The sequence below is a fragment of the Meleagris gallopavo genome, chromosome 4, assembly GCF_000146605.3.
Source record: "Meleagris gallopavo isolate NT-WF06-2002-E0010 breed Aviagen turkey brand Nicholas breeding stock chromosome 4, Turkey_5.1, whole genome shotgun sequence".
In the NCBI taxonomy this organism is placed as follows: Eukaryota; Metazoa; Chordata; class Aves; order Galliformes; family Phasianidae; genus Meleagris; species Meleagris gallopavo.
The window spans coordinates 3,713,857-3,735,950 of NC_015014.2; the positions used below are offsets into that span (position 1 = coordinate 3,713,857).

At 37.8% G+C, this 22,094-nt stretch overlaps 2 long non-coding RNA genes across 2 annotated transcripts in view; one reads left to right on the forward strand and one right to left on the reverse strand.

The window, feature by feature from the left end:
- The window catches only part of LOC116216529, a 76,703-nt gene that overhangs the window by 29,897 nt on the left and 24,712 nt on the right, over window positions 1–22,094 (reverse strand). The window lies entirely within an intron of this gene.
- LOC104910509 lies at window positions 5,304–17,303 on the forward strand. The gene is made up of 2 exons (XR_004159438.1): window positions 5,304–5,433; window positions 15,797–17,303. It is a non-coding gene; the product is annotated as an uncharacterized LOC104910509 (long non-coding RNA).

Genomic DNA, 22,094 nt, shown 5'->3' on the forward strand with positions numbered 1-22,094 from the left:
AGCATTTAGAAGTTAGCAAACATGGCTACAGCAGCTGATGCCGTGATAAGGAGTCAGTTTTTCAATATTCAGACAGTTGAAAGACCTGCCAAAAACCAGAACTGAATAACAGTTAAAAGAAGCAAAAGGTATGGAAACAGCAGCACCTGCCATCTTATTGAATTCCTTTAACGGTGATGGTTCTAGTACAGCATTCCAGCACAACCATTCCAGCCTAGACCATTCTAGTACAATCTTCATCCATTATGTGAACTCACTTTTAATATGCAGCCTGAATCTTATTTATTTATCATTTATATCACTTACATACAGAAAAATACTGTAAATTAATTAATAATATTGCCATTTATTCTGTATATATTAATTTAAAGCAAGGAAGACTATATTCACGTAAGTCCTCCTGAAGAAATGGTGCTGTGGCTTAATTTTATTATGTGATAGCTGTAATAAACTAAAAAATAGAAATATAATGGAAACAAATGATTTATGTTCCACTACATTAACACAAAGCTCTGAAGTTAATATCTTACAAAGATTGTATTTACTTAGTTTGGCCTATGTAGTTACTCATGTTATCAGTAATAGGAACAATAACTGGAATGAAACTGTAGACGTAGTGCTTCCATAAGTCATTTTTTGACCCTTGCACTTTATCTGATTGAGTCAAACCTTTTTATGAGGCCAAATAATTTCTGCCTGTTAAAGAACTAGATTTTAATTAAAATGGATTTATTCTTTTTCTTTCAGTTTGCATACTGCCTTTGCTAATTTCCTAAGGCTTTATTGGGTTGAGTGCATTATCTGCGGGGTCAAGTCCACAGATCAGTTTCAGAAGTGAACAACAGCAATGACAGCAGTGTCAGTGTGTGAGGGGGATGCCTCTGCAAAAACAGTGGGAACCCACATTAAATACAAGTACTGTCACAAAGGGTATTTCCACTTCATTGCTAGCATACTCCCCAGCAACAGAACAAGCATGTTGGTATGTAAAATATGTGTCTGCTTTGTATTTCTACCTGTCCCATATTCGTATTTTTCTATAATTTCATTTTATGATTCCTATCAAAAAGCTAGAAACACACCAATTTCTTTTTACTGTCAGTTAGCAACCTTAGACTAGAAAATTACATGTAGAGCTTTTAAGAAGAGCATAAAAAGAGGAAAAATAAGACCTACAATGATGGATTTCATTCTCTCCAGCTCCCACATAATTCTTATTCTCAGTTCTGCCTTTGTCTAACTTCTGAAGTTAACTGAATTAACTTAAAGATTAATTAATCTTGCTTCAAGAAATGCTGATTTTTTTTTAATTTTCAGTCTCACATTTTTCTTTCATCTTTTCTGTGGCCATGTAATACATAGACATTTACTCCTCACTAGTTAGTTCCTCATTTTTTCAGTCATCTCACTCAAGTCAACAAACGTTTTTGTGGAGGGACTTGCTACAGAGCTGGTGAAATCCAAGTGAAATCCACACTAGTCTATCAGATCCATTTTCTTAGGTTCCCAGTGAGGACAGAATTTAATTTGGAAAATAAAATTCTGGAGAATCCAGTCATTAAACTACTTTCTCTAAAATTTTATTGAAAAAGATATGCAAAGGAGCATTACACAAATACTGAAAACCAGTTCTGACTCTGACTCTGTTTCCCCTTTTCGGATGAGCAGTAAATTGTGAGGCACGTTATTTCTTATACATTTCTGAAGTGTTTTTATAAGTGTAGCTCAATATAATTTTTAAACATCCTTTCAAAAATCATCTTGAACTTCCCTATTTTTTCCAAGTTAATTGGATTTCCAAAGCCATCAAAATTGATCACAAACATCTGTTTCACTGTTCTTCGGTAAAATGTCAGCAGCTGTATCTCAAATGGGGTAATTTTAGCAGTTTCTGTTGAAACACTCAATAACAGTGAAGGCTGGTCCAATTTCTCTACAAAAGCATCAACTTTTGACTTTATTTTGTTATCACAAACACTTCTTCCCACACCTGCCCCATTTATTTTCCTCATATCTATCCAGCTCCTTACAGTCTGCTTTCATTGATGACATTCACATGGGAAAGTCAGGTTAATTATGAATGCTTTGTTTTGCTGAACTGGCAGGCAACTCCCTGAAAAACACAAATAGCATTTATACACACTAAAACATCAGTCATTTTATTAGCTACATGTTAATTAGAATGGATAATTAAATAAATTACATTTTCCCTGTCGTTTGATGATGCCAAATACACTGGTTGCTTTTGAGTTCATTCTTTTTGCATTTTTTTTTTTCCTTTTTCTCTTTAACCACTTTTCTTTCCTGAAACATTTAATGGCGTTCCTGCTTCCCATGGTGAAACAGGGTAATTAATGCAGTTAGGAAAACCTGATGAGTTTGTTTTCTGGCTCTGCAGGATGATTTTAAAGTCTTAAAGAAACTTGAGCTTTAGAGGTGGCTTAGGCACGTGGAGATTTACAGAAAATAATTGCAGGTTGTATTGGTCATGAAATTAAGGACTTCCTAAGCCCTTATTTTTATACAAGAAATCATAAAGAGTCGAACAAATGCATTAGCTTTCCACAATGTTACCTGCATTAAAAGAAATGTAAGCACATGGAACTTGTTCATTCACAAATTTTAGCACTCAATTCCAGTCTGCTGAGTAGTTTCAATTTAAAGTGCTCAAAAGTGAGGGTGTCAATCTTTCAGACACAACACAGAAACAGTTCAGAGGTTAATCCTCCATGTTCCTTGTAGGTATCTGACCAGAATTTGTCTGTATGTAAAGCTTTCGTAAAATATTGAGTAAGGCTTCAGTATGGGGAATAGATTTATTTTTAACAAATATTACACTCTCTGTTCATGACAAATGTAGGACATAGGAAGAATATTTTGGTCTTCCACAGAGCATGTCTCCACTGAACTAGTCTCCAAGAAGACAGATAAGGTATTTTCTCAGTGGACACTGTAGAAATGGATGAACATTGTGGTTTAATAACTTATGATAATGTGCTGTGATTTTTAATATTAAAGCAAATTACACCATTATGGTCAGCTGTATATTTTTGCTATTAAAATTGTCCTAATTTGAAACTAAGGAATATGAAGTCACATATTTCTAGAGCATTTTTTAGTGTTTGGGACTCTTCTCACTCACAGCTATCAATAAGAGTGAGACAATATCTCAACACCAGCAGATAGCTCTCCTTATACCCAGGCCTAAAGATATGGAAACCAGGTAAACAGGTATGGCAAGCAGCAACGGAGCAAAATGGGATGTATTAGATGGTCAAAGAGGTTATATTCCAACAACTTTCAGTGAGACTTCACAACTTTTAAAAGCATTACCAACCATCATCAAAATCTCTGCCTTTTTCTTTTAGGTACGGCTATTCGGATCAGTGTTTTCTTGTCATGCCTAATGTCTAAGATTTATGATTGATCTTTAACTACTAAGTGATGTCAAAATATCACTTCAATAAATGAATACACAAATATATACAGAATATATTAGCTTAGCTTCTGACTCACAGGCTATTGTATCAAAAAATCTTATCAGCTGCAGAAAACTTGGAGAAATTAGGACACTTCTTTAATTGCACATAACTACTGCCTATTAAGAAGTTCAGGAAAGATTCATCACCTTTATTGACATATGGGGTAAAGGAAGAATTTGACTCTGCATATGGGAAAAGCTATCACTTTTGAATTCATTTCTAAATTCAGGCAGATGCCTACGTGTTACCTGTTGCACAGGAAAAGCAGGCATATAGACTGCCAATAACATATTTTTCACAAAACACACAGATTTAATCTCAGCTCTGATTGGAACAGGTGATTCTTTAACTTATTCAATAGGATGGGTAAGCACCTAATACCTCAAAAAGACATGATATTTTGAAATAATAATCAGAACATTAAAATTTGACAGATTGGAAATCCACTTTAATTAACAAGTAGCTAATACAACTAGAGACAGCTGATGCTTTAGTGTGTGTAAATGCTATTTGTGCTTTTCAGACTAGGATTTGACAAGGAACAAAATCTGTCTCTTAGAAATCAAGAGTATTCAGAATAACTCACAAAGCAATCAGAAAGATCCTTCAAAAGGATCACTTCTCACGTAACTGCACCTGGACAGGATTGTTTCTTACTGACATAACTGTCTAATAGTCACCTTTCATATCAGCGTGGATCTGAATTTTGAAATTCTTACTCATACCTTTACTGAGCTGGGTTTCTTACAGTAGTTAATCTTGTTTACTGTTACGTTAATATTTTACTAGGGCTTAAATTCAACATGTTTTACAACAGACATCCTTCAGTCTTGACTGCGCAAGCGGCACTGTGTTAACATCTGTGCTTCATCTTGCATGCACATTGCCCGCATCCTGTAGGCAGGTACAGGAAAAAAGTTGTCGAGCTCTGTGCCTCCTCCCTTTCACTTTCACCACTTGCCCCTGGCAGTCTGCAGCCTGCTGTGTGCTGCACCTGTCCGGAGGAAGGCAGCAACCACAAAGCCGCAGGGAAACAAGGTGCATGAAATCCAGCTGAACGTGAGTGACTCAGCCCATGATCTTGAATCACTTTTCTAAACTGCGATGATTTTGAGGAAACCCCAATGGAACATAAGCAACAAATTCCTGGCAATCAGTAAGTGCCAACTTTCCTTTATTTACTGTGAATTGCTTTGATTTCTCGATCTGCTTCTGATTTGCCACAACTTCTCTGTACAAATGTACTCCTTCGATTTCAGATTTCTGGAGACGCTGCTTTTAGACTTAAATCCTGTGAGAAATTAAATGCTTCAGAGTTCCCCTGACTTCAGAATCTCCTGACTGGTTGGGGCTTGACCTCATACAAACTCTCCACTACACAGAAAGTAGTTTGTGTAATATACTCAAGTTTCACCGAGAGGAGAATCTACGCTGTCCTACAGATATTTGTTGTTTTAATAAGCATTTATTTACTATGTTAAAATATGTGTACATTGCATAGAATATATAAAATATAAATAGGATACGGATATATAACAGTAAATAGAATCCAGCTAAGCACAGCATTACTTCAGTAACAGCTCTCCTGATAGTGACAGCGAACTGTAAATGTCTCCTGGAGCAACTGTATGGACTGCATACTAAGTAAAAAAGGCTTGAATTTGCATTCTTGCATGAACCAACTGTATTGTTCCCCTACCTGCTGAAGTTACTTAACCAGTCTGACCAGGATCAAGTATCCTTCTGACGAAAGACATGATTACTCTATGGGAGCAGTCCTTTTCCAGAGCCAGCAGAGCCAACGTTTACACTTTTCTCTAGGTGAAGCAGTAACAGTTCATGGAGCTGCCCTTCACAAACCTGGAAGTAGCTTTCATCTTACTGGCTTTTGTCATTTTCTCCTTGTTCACCTTGGCATCTATCTACAGTGATCCCCATGGCAAGAAAGAAGGTAAATGACATAATCTAAAATGAATACAGTACTTTGCATTTTTTACTAATAGTTGATTTACATAGGTTTTGTGTTTGATCTTGATGGTAGACTTATAGTACACAACACTTTACCTTTAGGAATACTGTCCAAAGGGCAGAATGCAATGAGGAAAGCTATTGATAAAAGCCACAAACACAGAAATTGTGCTAAGATATAAGTCCAAGAACTGTTACAGCTCTGTATGCTGACCAAGCTATACCAGACTGCTGAGAGCATTTCTGTAAGAAACATCTCAATGAATAAGTGCTTGTTTTCTGCAAGGGAAGCCTTTTTTCCTAGCAACAGCTCTGCTTCATGTTCTGAGGTACTATAAAACATTCAGGCTGGCGTAACTGGGGATGTTCTTGTAATGAAGGTAAATGTTTGTCTTTAATAATCTGAGGCCAAGTCTTCACTCTCTTTTGTAAGAGCCAAAACGCTCGTAGGGGTTGCCTTTCTCCCATTCAAAAGGTTTTCAAATCCAAGGGGAAAAATCACCCCAATCCCATGCTAGATCTACAAAGGAGCATTAACATAACCTTACACCATCAGCAGAATTCCCTTGTAGCAGGCCTAGTGCTATCACAGTCATCATCATGCCTCTAATCCCTTGCTGGCAGGGAGCCTTGCTGGGCACTGGTGCAGAGTGAGAACAGGGGATGCTGGCAAGCACCAACAGAGCACAGCCTCTCCCCTGCTGCCTGTGGGATGGTTCACCCCTGCTTCACTGAAGGCAAGGGGGAGGAAAGGAAGAAGTAACTGAAGTAAGACAGTATAGCTGCTGATTTTTGCTGTGTCTGGTGATAACTTACTCTGCATTGGTTTGGTTTCTGCCTATAAAAGATCTATTGCTCAGCAACACTGATGTTCTTAATGTGTGTTGTCATAAAACTTCAAGCTGCTTAATAATTTGTAAAAAACTGGTAATCCACAAGAAAGGCAAAAAGTGTCACCATGTTTGAGCCTGCATTCCAGTTTACTTTTCTTTCTTAACCTTCTGCTGCCTTGGATTTTACTTAATTTCTACATAGAAGGGGAAAGTGTCAGAAAACAAATCTGCAGATAAAATGTGGTTGTCATGAGAACTGACCTCATTTAGACAGCGTGGACGCAGTTATTCATTAGAGAAGTCAGCTGTAGGAACATGGCAAGAACAGCATCTCCTTGTGCTCCAACAAGGACCAGGGAGAGATGTGATACAAGGTGTGCAATCCCCACGGCAACAAGGAAATATCTGCAGGGCCATTTTGCACATACATGAAGTTGAAAACTGGACACTGGTTCACCTCTTTATAACTGATACGTGTCTTATAGGATTAAAAAGGGATTGTTTGATTTTAAACTTATGCCTGCAAGTAGATTATGCAAAGACAAGGCCTTGCCCTCAGCTTCCACTAGCAATCTACTACTGGGATGGAGTGCAAATACCTCTGGCAATATTTTGTTTGTGTCAAAACTGCAGAACTTTTCACTTTTCACCTGTGCTTTCAGATTGCAAACAGAAATTAGAACTTCTGCTGAGCACTGTGTTAGAACAGAGTCCTACTGTGAGAGTTCCTGGGTGCCAAATGTCTTGCTGACTGAGGGGTGCTCAGCAGGGTCAGTTCCCATAATCCAGGTTAGAGCTATGCTCAAGGCATCTTGTATCCAGGGCCCTTGGACAGCAGTGAGAGCAATTCATGCATATTCTGCCAGTGCAATAACCCTTTAGTTCAGGCAGTGTCCTCCTGAAGTTATAGCATCTGGCTACCATGTTTATATCTTTATCCCGCAACATTTTTTAAACTGTGTTTAGAGAAATGATGGGCAAACGGAGAATCTAAGAGAAAGCCAGCTGCTTAAGAGAGAATGGCAAGAGGAAGATGAAAATTATACAGCCTCTTTATGCAAACATTGATGAGAGCCATATCCAAAATAAATGGCTTGACTCAAAGCTAACTGAGAAGGGGAGATGCTTTTGTCAGGAGCTGTTCATAAAAGGACTTGCAGCAGTAAGGCACAAAGTAGCATCTTCTATCAACAGATGGAAGGGTTTTCCTTTGATTTCCATGTTACATGTTGTCTCAACTGTTCAGTATCAGTAAGTTAGATGGGGAAAGTTGTACTTATGCAAGACATGTTTAGTTCTTTTCTGCTGTGCCAGGAAGCATGCATGAGGTTTGTTTTTCCTGCAGTGAAGACCATAGCATGTATCTTTCAATTCTTTGCTTACTATGAGGACAGTGAGGAATAGAAATATTGTAATGTATTTCTCAAGCTTCTAGCACAATTGTTAAGGGAAACTTTCCTAAAAAAACAATCTGGCCCTGTTTTACAGTATTTCATCATGGTATTGTACAGTAGAGCATCTCACAATGAGAAATTCTCATACTTGGCTGTTTCTAATAAGCAACAAAGAAAGTATAAAGTAACTGACTGTTCCAAATACTATTAGGAAATGTTTCAACTGTATTATTCTTTCCCCGGACAACAGATCTCAGTGCACCACAGAGCCTTCAATGACTTGATGGGAACCAGTGTCTTACACAGACGTGTGGCAATGTAAAGCTGTACCTCAGCACAAAGCAGTAGCTTACATCAGCTTAAAATTTGCCTTTTCGATGGAGGCAAGGGACTGAGAGAGCAGAGTATGCACGGTAAACTGGGGCAAACTTGAAATATAAAAAAATGGAGCTGGAAAGTAAGGGAAGGCATGCATAGCTTCTGTTCAAAGTTCTCCTCCATCAGAAAAAGGAGGTTCTGTGAGATTATCCTAATGTAGTAATCCATGAAAATGTAAACATAACACCTTCCTTCAGAAGTCTGCTTGTAAGTGAAAAAGATAAGCAGACTGCTTTGAGCTGTGGGGGTTCCCCTGTTCTGAAAGAAAAATGAGAATCCAGCAAGACAAATTCCCAATGACATGACAACTGAGATACTTGAAGAAGGACACTGAATAAGTATGGCATAAAATCACATCATCCCAATGAAGATGGACACTACTGAAAAATGCCAAAGTGCCTCGCCAGAAGCGTCACAAGGAAATTTCTATAGTTAAAACCTGCCCACTGCCTGCTTTGTTGTCAAAAGATTTCTATTTCCAAATCATAATGCTAAGGAGCATGAAAGAACAAAATTAAGTTTTAAAAAAGGCATGTATCGTTATCTTTACACTATGTATCATAGCAGCTTCTGGAAGTGCTTCAAAAGCTTACAGAAAATATATATGCAAGATCAAGGATGTACTCATTACATGTTCAGAAAAGCATTTTTGCCAACATTACGTTTTGTTCTTTGCAATTAGAAGTCTCCAGGTTAGCATCTGGCGAAACCAGAGATATAGGACATAGATTAGAATGCAAGCAGCCTGGAGATCTGTCACAGATCTGACATCCTGAAGGAGATTGCAGCATGTGTTTCCAGCTGCCCTCTCAGAAAAGGCTAAACCCACATCATTTACATGCCCCACTGTTGCTCTCTTCCATAAGTAGTACCTGTGATAAAGTAGCTCTCTGCTTTATTTTGGCTCTCTCACACGTAGGTAAGCTTTGACTTTAATTCCTTTAACTATTTGCCCTGTATCCCTTTCATGAACCAAACCGCAACGCGCTTTACAGAGGTTTGTTTTAAGAAATATAAAAGATTACAGATTTATTGCAGAAAGGTAAAAGGAAGCAAGGCACATTAATAGCTTATGATGCATTTGCCACCAAAGAGACAGTCAGAAGAGCATGGTTTCAAGGAGAGTTCATGCAATAAATCTCCCACTGGAGGGAGTTCTCTAGTCATCACGAGTCACTAGTTGTGCTGCTTACAGAAGAATTATCTCACAAAGACCAGAAACAACACATCGTTTCCTGGAAGCCTTTCTCTCAGCAGTGTCTGTTACAACAGAAATTCCAAGCCTAAAGATTAAAACAAACGCCTGTCTCGACGTTCAGTTCTCCACAGTGTGACAGTCTACTCCAAATAGAGGTGTGTGCAGAGGACTTACGAGATTTTTGCTTTGGGGAAACCTGATTTCATACACCCAAATTGAATTTCAGTGGAATAAAATAGCCATTTTGCTCCATTCACACAGAGCAATCCAAATTTTAGGACAGTAAAGAAGGTACTAGCAAGAAATACTCCCTATCCCTTAGCATCAGTTTCTCCTTATAAATGCACATTATTTATTTCCATAAAGAAAAGCAATCATACATGTAAAGCCCACTCCCAAAATGGGTTTTTATACTAAACTATGAATTTTAAAAGTTGCTTAAATGAAAATAACTGACATTCTTCAAAACACCTGATTTCATTCAGGCAGCCAGATGACTTGTGCCTGTGGGCAGGGTATTGGAGCATGACAACAGTATTGTACATGTGCCATGCACAAGTGACTGACTGATTCTCTGTGCTCTAAGTGGATGCTCACATGGAGTGTAAGATGCAGGGTGGGATCTTTATCAACAATTAAACAAACAAACAAGAAAAAGAACATGAGAATGAAACTGCATATTTTTAATACATTTTTGAACCTTGATATTTAAGAACAATAACTACAAGCGTCCCATTTTTATCATTTGGTAGATTTGAAGATTCCTCTGTAAATCTCTATAATGATTTGAGTACTAACATACTGGGCAGTGCTAAGTCTAATGGCAATTACAACTAAGGATTTGTTATTTTTCTGAAACATTTAGGACATTTTTTAATATTTTCAATATGGTATGTATTAGGAAAGTTAAATATGTCCACAATTTCTCTTATAAGAATTTCTCTTGATTAACAACTGCTGGTAAGCCTTGCAAAGTCATAAAGTTATAAGGAAAACTGCAAGCACACAAGTCTGCAGACACGCTTCCTTCTATCTCTCTTTCTTATAAAAATAAAGGCTCAAGCAAGCTCAACGATCACACATTTGCAAAGAACTGGTTATTTCTGGAATAATGACATCAGCCAAATCTGCCAAAGTCCAGCCACAGGGAACAGTTAACACTGTACATCAGCTACTGCTTTAGAAAATGAAGAGACTGAAGGACAGAGTAATACAAAATGTAATAATAAAATTGAGAGAATAGTTTTATACCAATATTTAAATCTGATTTCACTGGAGAACAAAGTTACCAAGGAAAAAGGATTTAATTATGTAATCTGAATTCTCTTTACAAAATACTAGGAGCTAAGTTTTAAATAGAAAAACATTGCATTACATGATAAGGTTTACCACACATTTCCAAGGAAATTTCACGGCTTCATCAATCATCACCGTATGATACCTACAAAACTTACAAATTATGATTTCAGAAATAAAAAGACCTGGCTATACACTTGTTCTTACAGGGGAAATCAAAGATCTTACCAACACTGTTAGATCTGCAGAAGGAAACAAGGGGAAGTAATGTTTAACCTTCCCTCAATGACAGAGGAACTCTCTTCTCCATCTTGGTAATGACACTTAGTGTTTTACCTTCATTTCAAAGTTTAGTATCTAATTTCTTCCAGGAGGAACAGCATTGTCAGAATTCATATTCTGACATTGTGGATGTGGTGCTCAGGGACATGATTTAGCAGAGGGCTGTTAGAGTTTGGGTAGTATGGTTAGGTTGTGGCTGGACTTGATGATTTTAAGGTCTTCTCCAACCTGAGCAATTCGATGATTCTATATGCTAAAGGCAAATATTTTCTAATAGCAAACCAGCAGAATAGTTCATTTTAGGAAGTTTTTCTGTTGTTGTTGTTCTGCCCAATGCGATGGCATAAATAATTATGTCAAAGACTGTCTTTTTCACAAGTCAGTAAAATAAAAACTTATGTGATTCAGGCTTAGAAAAAGAACTTCAAGTCTTAAAGGTATAAAGAAAACATGTATATAAAACCAATATTACACCTAGAGGATGACTAAGATTAATGCAAGAGGCCTTTTTCATGATTTAAAATAAAGCATTTTAGAATGGTAGAGAATTTGTCTTGCTAATCTGGAAGGATTTTTTCGATTTTAATATTCCTTTCTATGGTATGTATATATGCACTTATATCTATCTATCTATCTCAAGATTCAAGGAGGTTTGAGGGAGTAGCTTGTTGCAGAACTATCCCTGCATATCAGAAACAGAGGGCATTTGGCACTGCATTCAAAGAAAAACTGTGTAGGACCACCCATGGCAGCTATTTAGATTGAGCTATGGGAAATGGTGAAACTCATCCATCTGTAAAGCAGTACGGACACGGCCTTCTTAGAGGTGAAAATTTTCAGGCAGTTGCCAATTAATTCAGTAGAAGAATGATTTTAATCTGAAATAATTTTAGACGTTCTTATGGGTGAATTTATCTGCAATTCTAGTCTCCAGGAGTGTCCAAATCTTTAAAGGTATAGATGCCAAAAAAGGAATAGATGGATGAAGATTAATTAAAAAAAAAAAAAAGACTAGAAAAATTTGAGATCATACCTGAAGAAAGACTTGGATCCTTTAACTGCTCCTGACCCCAGAGATTAACATGTCAGCTGCAGGTAGCAGGGCTGAGCACACCGAAGAGGTTCCTAAATACGTGAGACCTTCCTAAACTTCATGAGAACAGGATGCCCTGTGTAAGAGTCTCTCTATTCCTGCCTGTTTCTTTAAGTCTTTATCTAGGTATTTGCTAATGGTGACTATCAGAGAAGACACTAAGAAAGATGCACCTTTAGGGATGAACCAATACATCCCATGCTTCTACACCTGGTAAAACAGTACCACACACAGTAATTGGGTCCCAAATCCCACTTTATGCTTGTCCATAAGACCCATCCGGGCTGCACTGGAGGCACAATCTGCCTGCTTAATACAGCGGTAATTACTCAACAGAGTAATGCAAACAACCTGTTAAGAAAATTCACTCTTCTTTTTAAAACACCACAGCAAGTAGCTTTGACGTCTATCTTGTTACTTCTTCTTTTAAATAAAACTTGGTGGGTTCTTGTTTAAAAAGCAGGAGGTGCTGGTTGTTTGGCTCCTCCAGACGCCATGCTGTGCAAATACGCCCTGCTGTTCCTGTTAAAGTGATCCAGGGCAAGCCTACCCCTACCAGCAGGATTTCCACTGGACTGTCAGATATCTTTAATTGAATATTATTGAATATAAAACACTCCAACAGCCTTGTAATGCTATAATGTAATGGGAAGTACAGGAATAATAGCAGAGTGGCACAATCCTCGGCTGCAGCAAAGGAGAACAAGCCCACATGCAGCAGCCACGGACACAAAAAGAACAAAGGAAGAAAAGCTGCTTATCTCTGGAAAGCCACAGGTAGATGGGGATCTCCAGCAAGACAGCCTCATCTCCTTTTCCAGCCCTTAAATGAGGTCTGGGAAGGGGTGGACCCTGGCTCTATCCCTTCTGGTCACTCAGTGCACTGCATGCACCTGAGCTCCTCTGCATTGGCCCTGCCTTCTTACCAGGCGCTCAATCACTGATTTATGCTGTGACTTAGCATTTCCACTACAAGTCTTTAAATGGGAATAGTGTAGACCTTCTGCCTTGTATCCTATTCTCTGGGCAAGAGCACAAACCAAAGCAGAAGCCTATTACATTTTAATGATATTCTGCACATTTTTTTTTTTAACAGAACAGATTATTCTTCCAGCCTATTGCCTATTTTTGCCTAGTGGTTAACACTTTCTTTGTCATATTTACCTGAAGTAGGCACTGAAACTAAATTATCCACTTACTATATTAATAGTCCCAAGCACTAATTGATCATAATATAAGCAATAGCTATGCTCTGTTGCACTGAAGGAGAAATCTAATAGGCCTACAGTAAGTCTTTCCTTTCTAACACACACAAAAACATTACCAGGTTGCTTTCATGTTACTCCTTTGCCTCCCCACACACAGACACTAAAGTTTACTAACTCCCTTTTGTGGCAGAACTCAGAGAAAACAAGCTACTTTTGAAAAACACATTCCACATGGAAATGATGGGAAAAAAAAGACAAAACAACTTTGTGTTTTCAAACTAACGACGTGGGAGTTGGTACTTTCACAACAATCCCTAAAGAATCGGTATATATTATTTTAGGACTAAGCTCAATCGGTACTGGAGTCACAGGATTGCTTTTGAATTGTTGGGTAATACTTTTGGACTGGACAACTATCTTAATAAACTCAAATGTATACAACAGTTACTGTCTCGCTGGGAGGCAAACTTTGCTGATAAACGTATAGCAGATTAAGTGCAAGACATTCTAAGGAGTCCTTTCCAGATTTAAAAACAAAAACAAAACATTTTGGGTTGGAAGAAAACAATAAATAAGATTAACCTACCATCTCCTGTTTTCTAACAACCAATTCTACAACTTCCTTTGAATTTTAGCGTTATGATATCTTGTATCTCTATTTGTGGGTGTGGTGATGAAAAAGGGCTTTGTGAGGATTATCTCTGGCAAGCAGGATAGAGGATCCCTAGTTCTGTATATGTAGGAGAATTGATATCTGAAAAAGTATGGAAAGAGAAGGGCTCTCTGATCTCAGGGATCTCTTCTGGCTTCTTGTCCTACTGTAAAACCACCTGCATAAGCACACAGGGAGACTCATTTCAACATGTTTTTGTAGCTAGAAACACTTGAAATGTGAGTGTCTGAATTAGTTCATACTTCTACTTGGCTCTATGATCTTTCCTGTTCCCACGAATTCTTGTTCAACCTCTGCCTTCACAGAATGCTGGCAGCTCTTACCGTGCTTAACACTTCACTGTACCTCTGAAGGGTAGGCAGCTCTAGGATCACTGACAAATGACCTCAGGCAGACTTTCATGTGACCCGGCTGCAGTCTTGGAAACATACCTCCAAATAAAATCTGTTCTATTTTAGATTCCTATGCTCTTTAATTCTATGTATATTTCGTGGCTGATGGAGTGACAAAGAAGGGCGGAGGCAGATTTTTGTGGAAAATGTCATTCATCTGTGCTCAGACTGCTGTGTAACAGGGCAGATAGGTTTTTGGCAGCATTAATCCTCTCTGAATTTATAGCTGAGTATCTTAAACAGAGGGTTTTTTAAACTTCTTTCACTGAGATACAAACTAATAGCACTTTCCTTGCATCAAGGGCAGGTTAAGAGCACTCATACAAAAAGATACGATGCTGCATTTGTAGTTTGTCATGCTAACATAATTAGACCATGGGTGATGTAGGCCAAAGCCCAAACAGAAAGGTCTTTGAAAAAGGCATGTTGCTAAGGCAAGAGTACAGATTTGAATCCAGTAACAGTTCAAATAGAGGAGAAGGGACAGATTAGAACAAATAATTGAAGTAACGGGTAAGTATATTTTTGAAGACTGCAAAACAAAAGTATATATTTTAAAGGTAAGAGCACATATGGTCTTCAGACCAGTTAGTTATGGAGAAAGTATGGAGGATTGGATGGAGATGAGAGAATAGAAAAAAGAAAAGAATTCAAACTTTATTCAGACTTAACAACATCTAAAGGCACCAGCATCTTTCTAGGGAATGCAATATTTTTCCTACCTGTAAATTTATGCAACGGGTCAAATATATGTTGGCCTCAATTTCTTGATTCTATTGATCAGATATCTGAGCCTGAGTATGGACAGCTATACAAAGATTCTTAAGCCAATTTAAAAATAGTGGCCCAAAAGAAAAGAACTGGAAATGAAGTATCTCGCTGATGGTGATTTTCAGGGTTTGGATGGTACTAAAGTAAAAATTGTATTCTAATTTATGCTGCTATTTATATTGAAAGATTATTCCTTCTGTTATCGTGACGAGGTATAAGTTAGGTACAAGGTATAAGCATAAGCTTTGGGCTAAGACTTGCCAAATAAATTCAATGTTCTGATTTTTGGAGGAATATCTGAATTCTAGTAGGGAAAATAAGTAATTCTATGCTCATATAGGTACACTTACTGCTAAAAACAGAGATGTTATTTGACATTGGTCAGAAAGCATTTACTAATTTTCTTAAGATACCAAACAATCATGATATATCTTTCAGTGATAAACCACTTGAAATAAAGGGAGAAATGCTCTTCACTTGCTCAAAATCTTTTCTACTGCCTGTAGAGTTAATGTTCTGCTTCTGGCACATGATTAATTCCAACAAAGAAACAGGAACTTGGGAAATACACAGATGGCCACATCCTATAAATTATATGGTTGTTGTCTTACGTGGGTGGTATTTTAAACCTTGCTTCTTCACTCCCTCATAACAAGCCTGAAATCAGAAGGAAGTGGGTACTTGACAAGGCTTTTATATTTTCTATTTTCAATATATGTAAGAATTATTGACCTTCAAAAATAAGTTTTGTCAAGTACAAAAGCTTTTATGTAACAAAATCTCTAAATCTAAAATGCTTTTTATTAATCATGATTCTATTCTCTACAGAAGAATGCTCCACACAGGAAGTATACAGGAAAAGAAGCAAATCCAACAAGAAAAAGACACATGCAAACACGACTGAATTGGTTTAGAGAAACAATTGTTACCCAGGTCCAACGTTGGAAGTACATCTGAAAGAGATAACGTTGGAAGCTGGTCACCTGAACACAGTGAGAAAAAGGGTGTGAGAAAGGAAGGACCTGATCATCCATCAGATGGAATCCAGACGTGACAATTAGAGTTAATGAACCACGACCCAAGAAGCAGTTTCAGCACTTTTTACAATCCCACTTCATGGCCTCAGTAAAACTTTCACGGCTTCCCCCCCCCCCCCAAAACCACATCTGCTCCAAATTCTAAAGGGAGAAACTGGTTTCAGAAGTTACATTGGGTTTCTTCCCCACTTTTCAGTCATGTATGAGGTAAATGTAAAATCCTTGTTAACTGAAAAATCAGAAGATACTGCTTCTACGATGAGATTATATAGCATTATTACAGTAGCTATTTAATTTATATTAAGATTAATGAACTGATAAAGCTGACTGAAAAACACCAAGCAAATATTTTCAAAACATAACCAGTATAATGGCATTTATGTTCAAATACTGGTTTTGGCCTCAGAAAGCTACGAGAATGCCTCAAACAAGGAAAAAAAAACAAAAAAGTTGACTGATACCTAAGTCTTCTATCATTTCTTCACAGAGCAGGTATGAAGCTGTGCCTCTTTATCCCCAAAGTCCAGAAGATCTGCTGAACTTCTAAGCCTGAGGTGCAATTGATCTTTCTTTCCCTATGGGCAAAGTATTCCTGCAACCAGAGCCTCTCAATAATTTCTCAGAATCCCAAAAATCCATTCATTTTGCTATTATATGGAATGAAGGATTGAAATAAGGCCAAATAACTCTTGGTGGTTCTCTTCCCATACCAGACACCTTTCCTTGGCCTCCTCCTAAGATGTGTTACCAAATCATAACAATTCACTCTGAAACCTGCTACCTAAATTACAATTGCTTTTTATGGTAGCGAATTTTAAAAACACTTTTTCAGCAGCCCTGGTCAGAAATCCACAAAGGATACTTAGTGCAGAGCAGGAAGATCTCAAGAGCTTGAAGATAATGTTTCAGTCAGCTTACACTACAGTTGCCTCTTCTCGCTGAGTTAGGAAGTGATTGGTTGCATCCTGCTTCTGGAGAAGGTAAAGGCATTTCAGCCATTGCTACCATTTAACTCCAAACTCAAAGAAGACCATCATTAAGCAGTGAAAGTCCAACTTGGTCTTGTACATGGAAATGTCTGTGGTATGTGCAAGACTTCATCGAGAGTCAACGTGTCTCATAGGAATGGCTCACAGAGCTTTGTTCTTACTATGCTCATACATTCCAATTTTTGCAATTATTACTGCATTCTCTTCAGTGAAACTTAAGCTCACTCATGCTGTGTTATGAGAATTTTCTAGTCCTATCACTGAATTTCTTTCTTATAGTGAAATCACTTTCAAAAAAAAAAAAAAAAACAAGAAAGAAAGAAAGAAAAAAGAAAAGAAAAAACATTTCTGTTTTCTGTTCTCCTAATATGGGCATGTGAATAAATTAAATGATATTTACATCTTTATATAAAGAGCTTCACAATTTTTCTCTTAAAAAAAAAAAAGATCAGAAGAAATTGAAGGAAAAGGCATGGTAAGAGTAAAATATCTGATAAATTATTTGACTGTAAATGAATAGTAGAGGAATATTACAAAATCTATCCATATGGATCATAATTAATAGATTAAATAATAAAACGCTTCATTTTATCCTAGCAAGTTTTTTCGATGCCCAAAAAAAAAAAGTCTATGGCTTGGTAATAAAACTAACTGTAAACTATCGTGTCTGTCATACATACTATTGCTAAGTCGAGTTTTTCACTATATAACCTCCCAAGAGCTCATTAAATGTTACTGATTTTGAAAACACGGTTGATCAGGTGAAATAAAACAAAATGGAAAAAAAATTAAAATTATCAGTAGATTAAGTGTTTACTGTAAATATCTTCTGCCTTGTTTAAACACTGAACTAATTTTTAAGTATGCGTGCAGAGAAGTTGTATAATACGTAACATAATGAATAAAACACTCACACATTAGGTGAGTGACATTGTAAAGATCTATTGTTTAATAATTTCCTTCAATCCAATGATACCAATAAGAGAAAAGGTGACAAAAGAAATAATTGTCTCTTCAGTTGTCATTTCAAAATATTTTCTGGAAGTTCATAGAACCGTGGAATTATTAAGGTTGCAAAAGACCTCCACGATCATCAAGTCCAACCCATCAACCCATGCCCACTAAACCATGCCCCTCACTGCCACATTCACACACTTCTTGAATACCTCTATGGACAGTGACTCCACTGTCTCCCTGGACAGCCTGTTCCAACAACTCACCGCTCTTTTTGAGAAGAAATTGCCCCTAATATCCATCCCAAACTTCCCCTTGTGCAACTTAAGGCCTTTTGTCCTGTTGCTGGTACCTGAGAGAGGATGCTGATTCCCCACCCCCAACCCTTCGCCACAACCTCCCTTCTGGTTGTTTTAGAGATCTGTAAGGTCTCCCTTGAGCCTCCTCTTTTCCAGACTAAACAATCCCAGTTCCCTCAGCCACACTTCATAAAACTTGTGTTCCAGACCCTTCACAGCTCCATTGCCCTTCTCTGGACACACTCCAGGGCCTCAGTGTCTTTCTTGTAGTGAGGGGCCCGAAAGTGAACACAGAACTCAAGGTGCTGCCTCACTAGTGCCAAGTACAGACAGATGATCACATTCCTGCTCCTGTTGGCTACACTATTTCTGATGCAATCCTGGATGCCACTGGCTTTCTTAGCCATCTGGGCACACTACTGGTTCATGTTCAACCAGCTATTGACTAATATTCCCAGATCTTTATCCTCAGTTCAGCTTGCCAGCCACTCTACCCCAATCCTTTAGCATTGCATGAGGTTGCAAGATAGCAGTTTTGCTAACTCTCACCTGACTTCATCAAAAACAGAGAACTTCATCATTTTATGGTCCCCATGCCCAAGACCGCTTCCAACCACCACAACTCCCACCAGTCCTTCTCTGTAAACAGGTCTAAATGGGCAATTCCCCTGGTAGGCTCTCTTACCAGCTGTGTCAGGAAGTTATCTTCCACACACACCAGAAGCTTCCTAGACTGCTTCCTCTCTGCTGTTTTTTCCAACGTGTCAGGCAAATTGAAGTCCCCTCACAAGAACAAAGGCCAGCGATCACATGCCTTTTGCCAGCTAAGCATCATAAAATGCTTCATCTGTCTCCTCATCCTGGTTTGGTGGTCTATAACAAACTCCCAAGGAGGATGTCAGTCTCACTGGCCTTCCTTCTGATCCTTACCCATGAGGACTCAACCTTATCATTGCCAAAACTAAGTTCTAGAGCATCAAAACACTCCTTAACACAGAGAGACATCCCACCAGCCCTCCTTCTTTGTCTGTCCCTCCTGAAGAGCCTGTAGCCACCCAGTGCAGCACTCCAATCATGAGAGTGATCCCACCATGTTTCGGTGGTATCAACTAAGTCATAGTTTTCCTGTTGCACAATGGCTTCTGGCTCCTCCTGTTTGCAGCCCATGCTGTGCACATTGCTGTAGATGCACTTCAGCTGGGCCATTGGTCTCACCCCCAACCTCAACATACTGCCCCTAGGCTCATCTGTAGCAAGTTTGTTTTTACCCCCTTTCCCCTTCAAACCTAGTTTAAAGCCCTCTCAACAAGCCCCACCAACTACTGGGCTAGAATCCATTCCCCCCCCTTTAAAACAGGTAGACTCCCCCATCTGTTGCCAGCAGGCCTGATGCTGAATAAATCTCTGCATGATAAAAAAAACAATAATAATTAAAAAATTCCTCTGACTGCATCAGTCTCTTAACCATGTGTTGCTCAGGTGGCTTTTCCTGTTCCTCACAATATTTTTCCCTGCTACTAAAGGGATTGAGGAAAACACCACCTGAGTTCTCACTTTATATAAACAGGTTTTCTAAGAAAAAAACTCTATTAGACATTTGCTATTTCATGAGATCTTTACAAGCTGTTCTGGAACAAAACATCCTGATGAGGACACAGATTCTGGCACTTCTTACTTAAAAATAATAGCAAATGGAGATTCTTTAATCTTTCATTAATTCAACTGTTCATTTAAAACTTTTGTTTGAAACCATTTAATCTACAAAGCACAGATGCTGTTCATCATCCAGTGTTCTCATGCAAAACAACTCATGTTGTTAGTGAGACATATCCAGGAAAAAAAATATTCAGCATTGACACAAAGATACAAGAGCACTGAATAATTCGGAGTCGTGCCACAGAAGATCCAAATCAAACAAAAACTTCCAGTTCTTGCTCTGAATTATAGTCCATGTTTCTGCATACATTCTAAACTACAGTGAGTTTTCCAATCTGTTTACTAATGTAAGATATATTGACCGACCTCCCAGCACAGAAAGTGTATTTAAAATGTCATGCATAGTAATTAACTACGGAATGAAAAAAATCTTTATGCATGTTCTCAACAAGTGAGAAATCCATGTTTTCATTGGCCTGTATCATGCATGCTAAGTGAGGAACAGCTTTATGAAGAGAAAATAAGCAGCTGTGTATACACAGTAAAGCAGAAGACCTTTTAATAATGACCTGCAGTCATCCCAGATCGAAATTCTGTTCTCTGTTCTATTATTATTCACAATTCCAAGTTATTATTCTACATACATTTTATGATGTTCAGTAAGAGGAGGTCATCATTCGCCCTGAACGTAATTTCTGTTTTTCCCACGTATTCTTTCATTCCCTGCCAGTCAGAATACCACTGCTTCTATTACATATAGTAAAGTTTTCCAGAGCTAGAGAACCCAAGTAAAGATCCTGGCAGTAGATAAATCTTTCATATAATGTAAAATCTGGTTCTGTCAAAGTGTCACAATTGATTAGACAACAGCTTAGCTAATTTCTGCTCATGGCTCATGGCATTTTTTTCTTCTTATTTTGATATCTAGTGGCTACTGTTCCTTAGCTTTATGCAAAAAGCAAGCTATTTCTGCATTTATTGGTATTTGTAGTTCTTGCTGACTCTTGTTCTCCTTATGAAGTTTCAGTAGGTTATTAACAGTGAGATGCAGAAATTAAGCGAACCATTAGTTGAGAAAGTTAATTTTAAAAAAGTGATGGAAAGTACCTCACTAATGTTTTAAATCTATGCCATGAACTATAATGAGATAATAAAAAAAAACAAAAAGAAGGAAAACAAATGTGGTTAAACAACTTTTTTGCACAAAACTGCAAAAGAACTAATCATACTAGATTATCACTGCGGCAGGATAGAATCTGTATGTGGGAGAGGTTGAAATCTACATGAGACTATTTATTCTTACTATGTGAACATAAGTTTCACTTTAACAGACAATATTTGATAAATCTTTTTGATAAATCAAAAATTCTTGCAACTATAGAGTTCTGCTTCCTTTTGAATGGAAAAATTCCTATATTATTGTGCCACATATTCAGGTTTTGATATTTAGTAGTGAATCATTCAGAAATAACTCTGACTCCCAATAACAATATGTAGATTTATACTACCTGGTGATCCAGCCATCAGCTTCTAGACAAATTGAATACTTCTAATTTACTGTTCTTCTAAATATTACATCACATATCCACGTACCTATTTCAAATTATTTTGCTGCCAGAGTGCAGCTCTTCTTTATCATAATCAGAGAAGCTATAGCATGATTGCTTCACAGCATAGCTATTATTTCAAAGGCTCATGTAGATTTTTAATTTCTTGGTTTGTATGCAGAACTGTGAAGTATGCAGCCTAGTTCAAAGTTTACATAAAGTTGAAGTAGTAACATGGACAGCAAAATCAGATCTTTATTTTCAAACAAAGTGCAGAATGAGTAAAGGAAGAGTGGATACAGGAGCTGACATGCACATCCGTGTTTCCTAGTAAAAAGTAAATTCAATGAAGGCACATTTGAGTATTTCCATGCAAGTAAGCTCCTAGAATCTAAGCATAGAACCATCGTTCTTCTACACTAACCTTCTGTGTGGGCACTTGTATACAAGAAGAGGAGTGATTTTTACTTGTTAAGCTGAACCCACTTTCAAAGAAGACTAAAACCAATGGCTTTGGTTCAGGATAAGATTTAAAGGTAACACCTCTTGCAGCCTATTTTCTTGCACCAGCCAGTTCTCAGCTAGCCACCTCAATCAATTTCCAAAATAAACTGCCTTCTGTTCCATTTGGAAGTGTTTCAGAA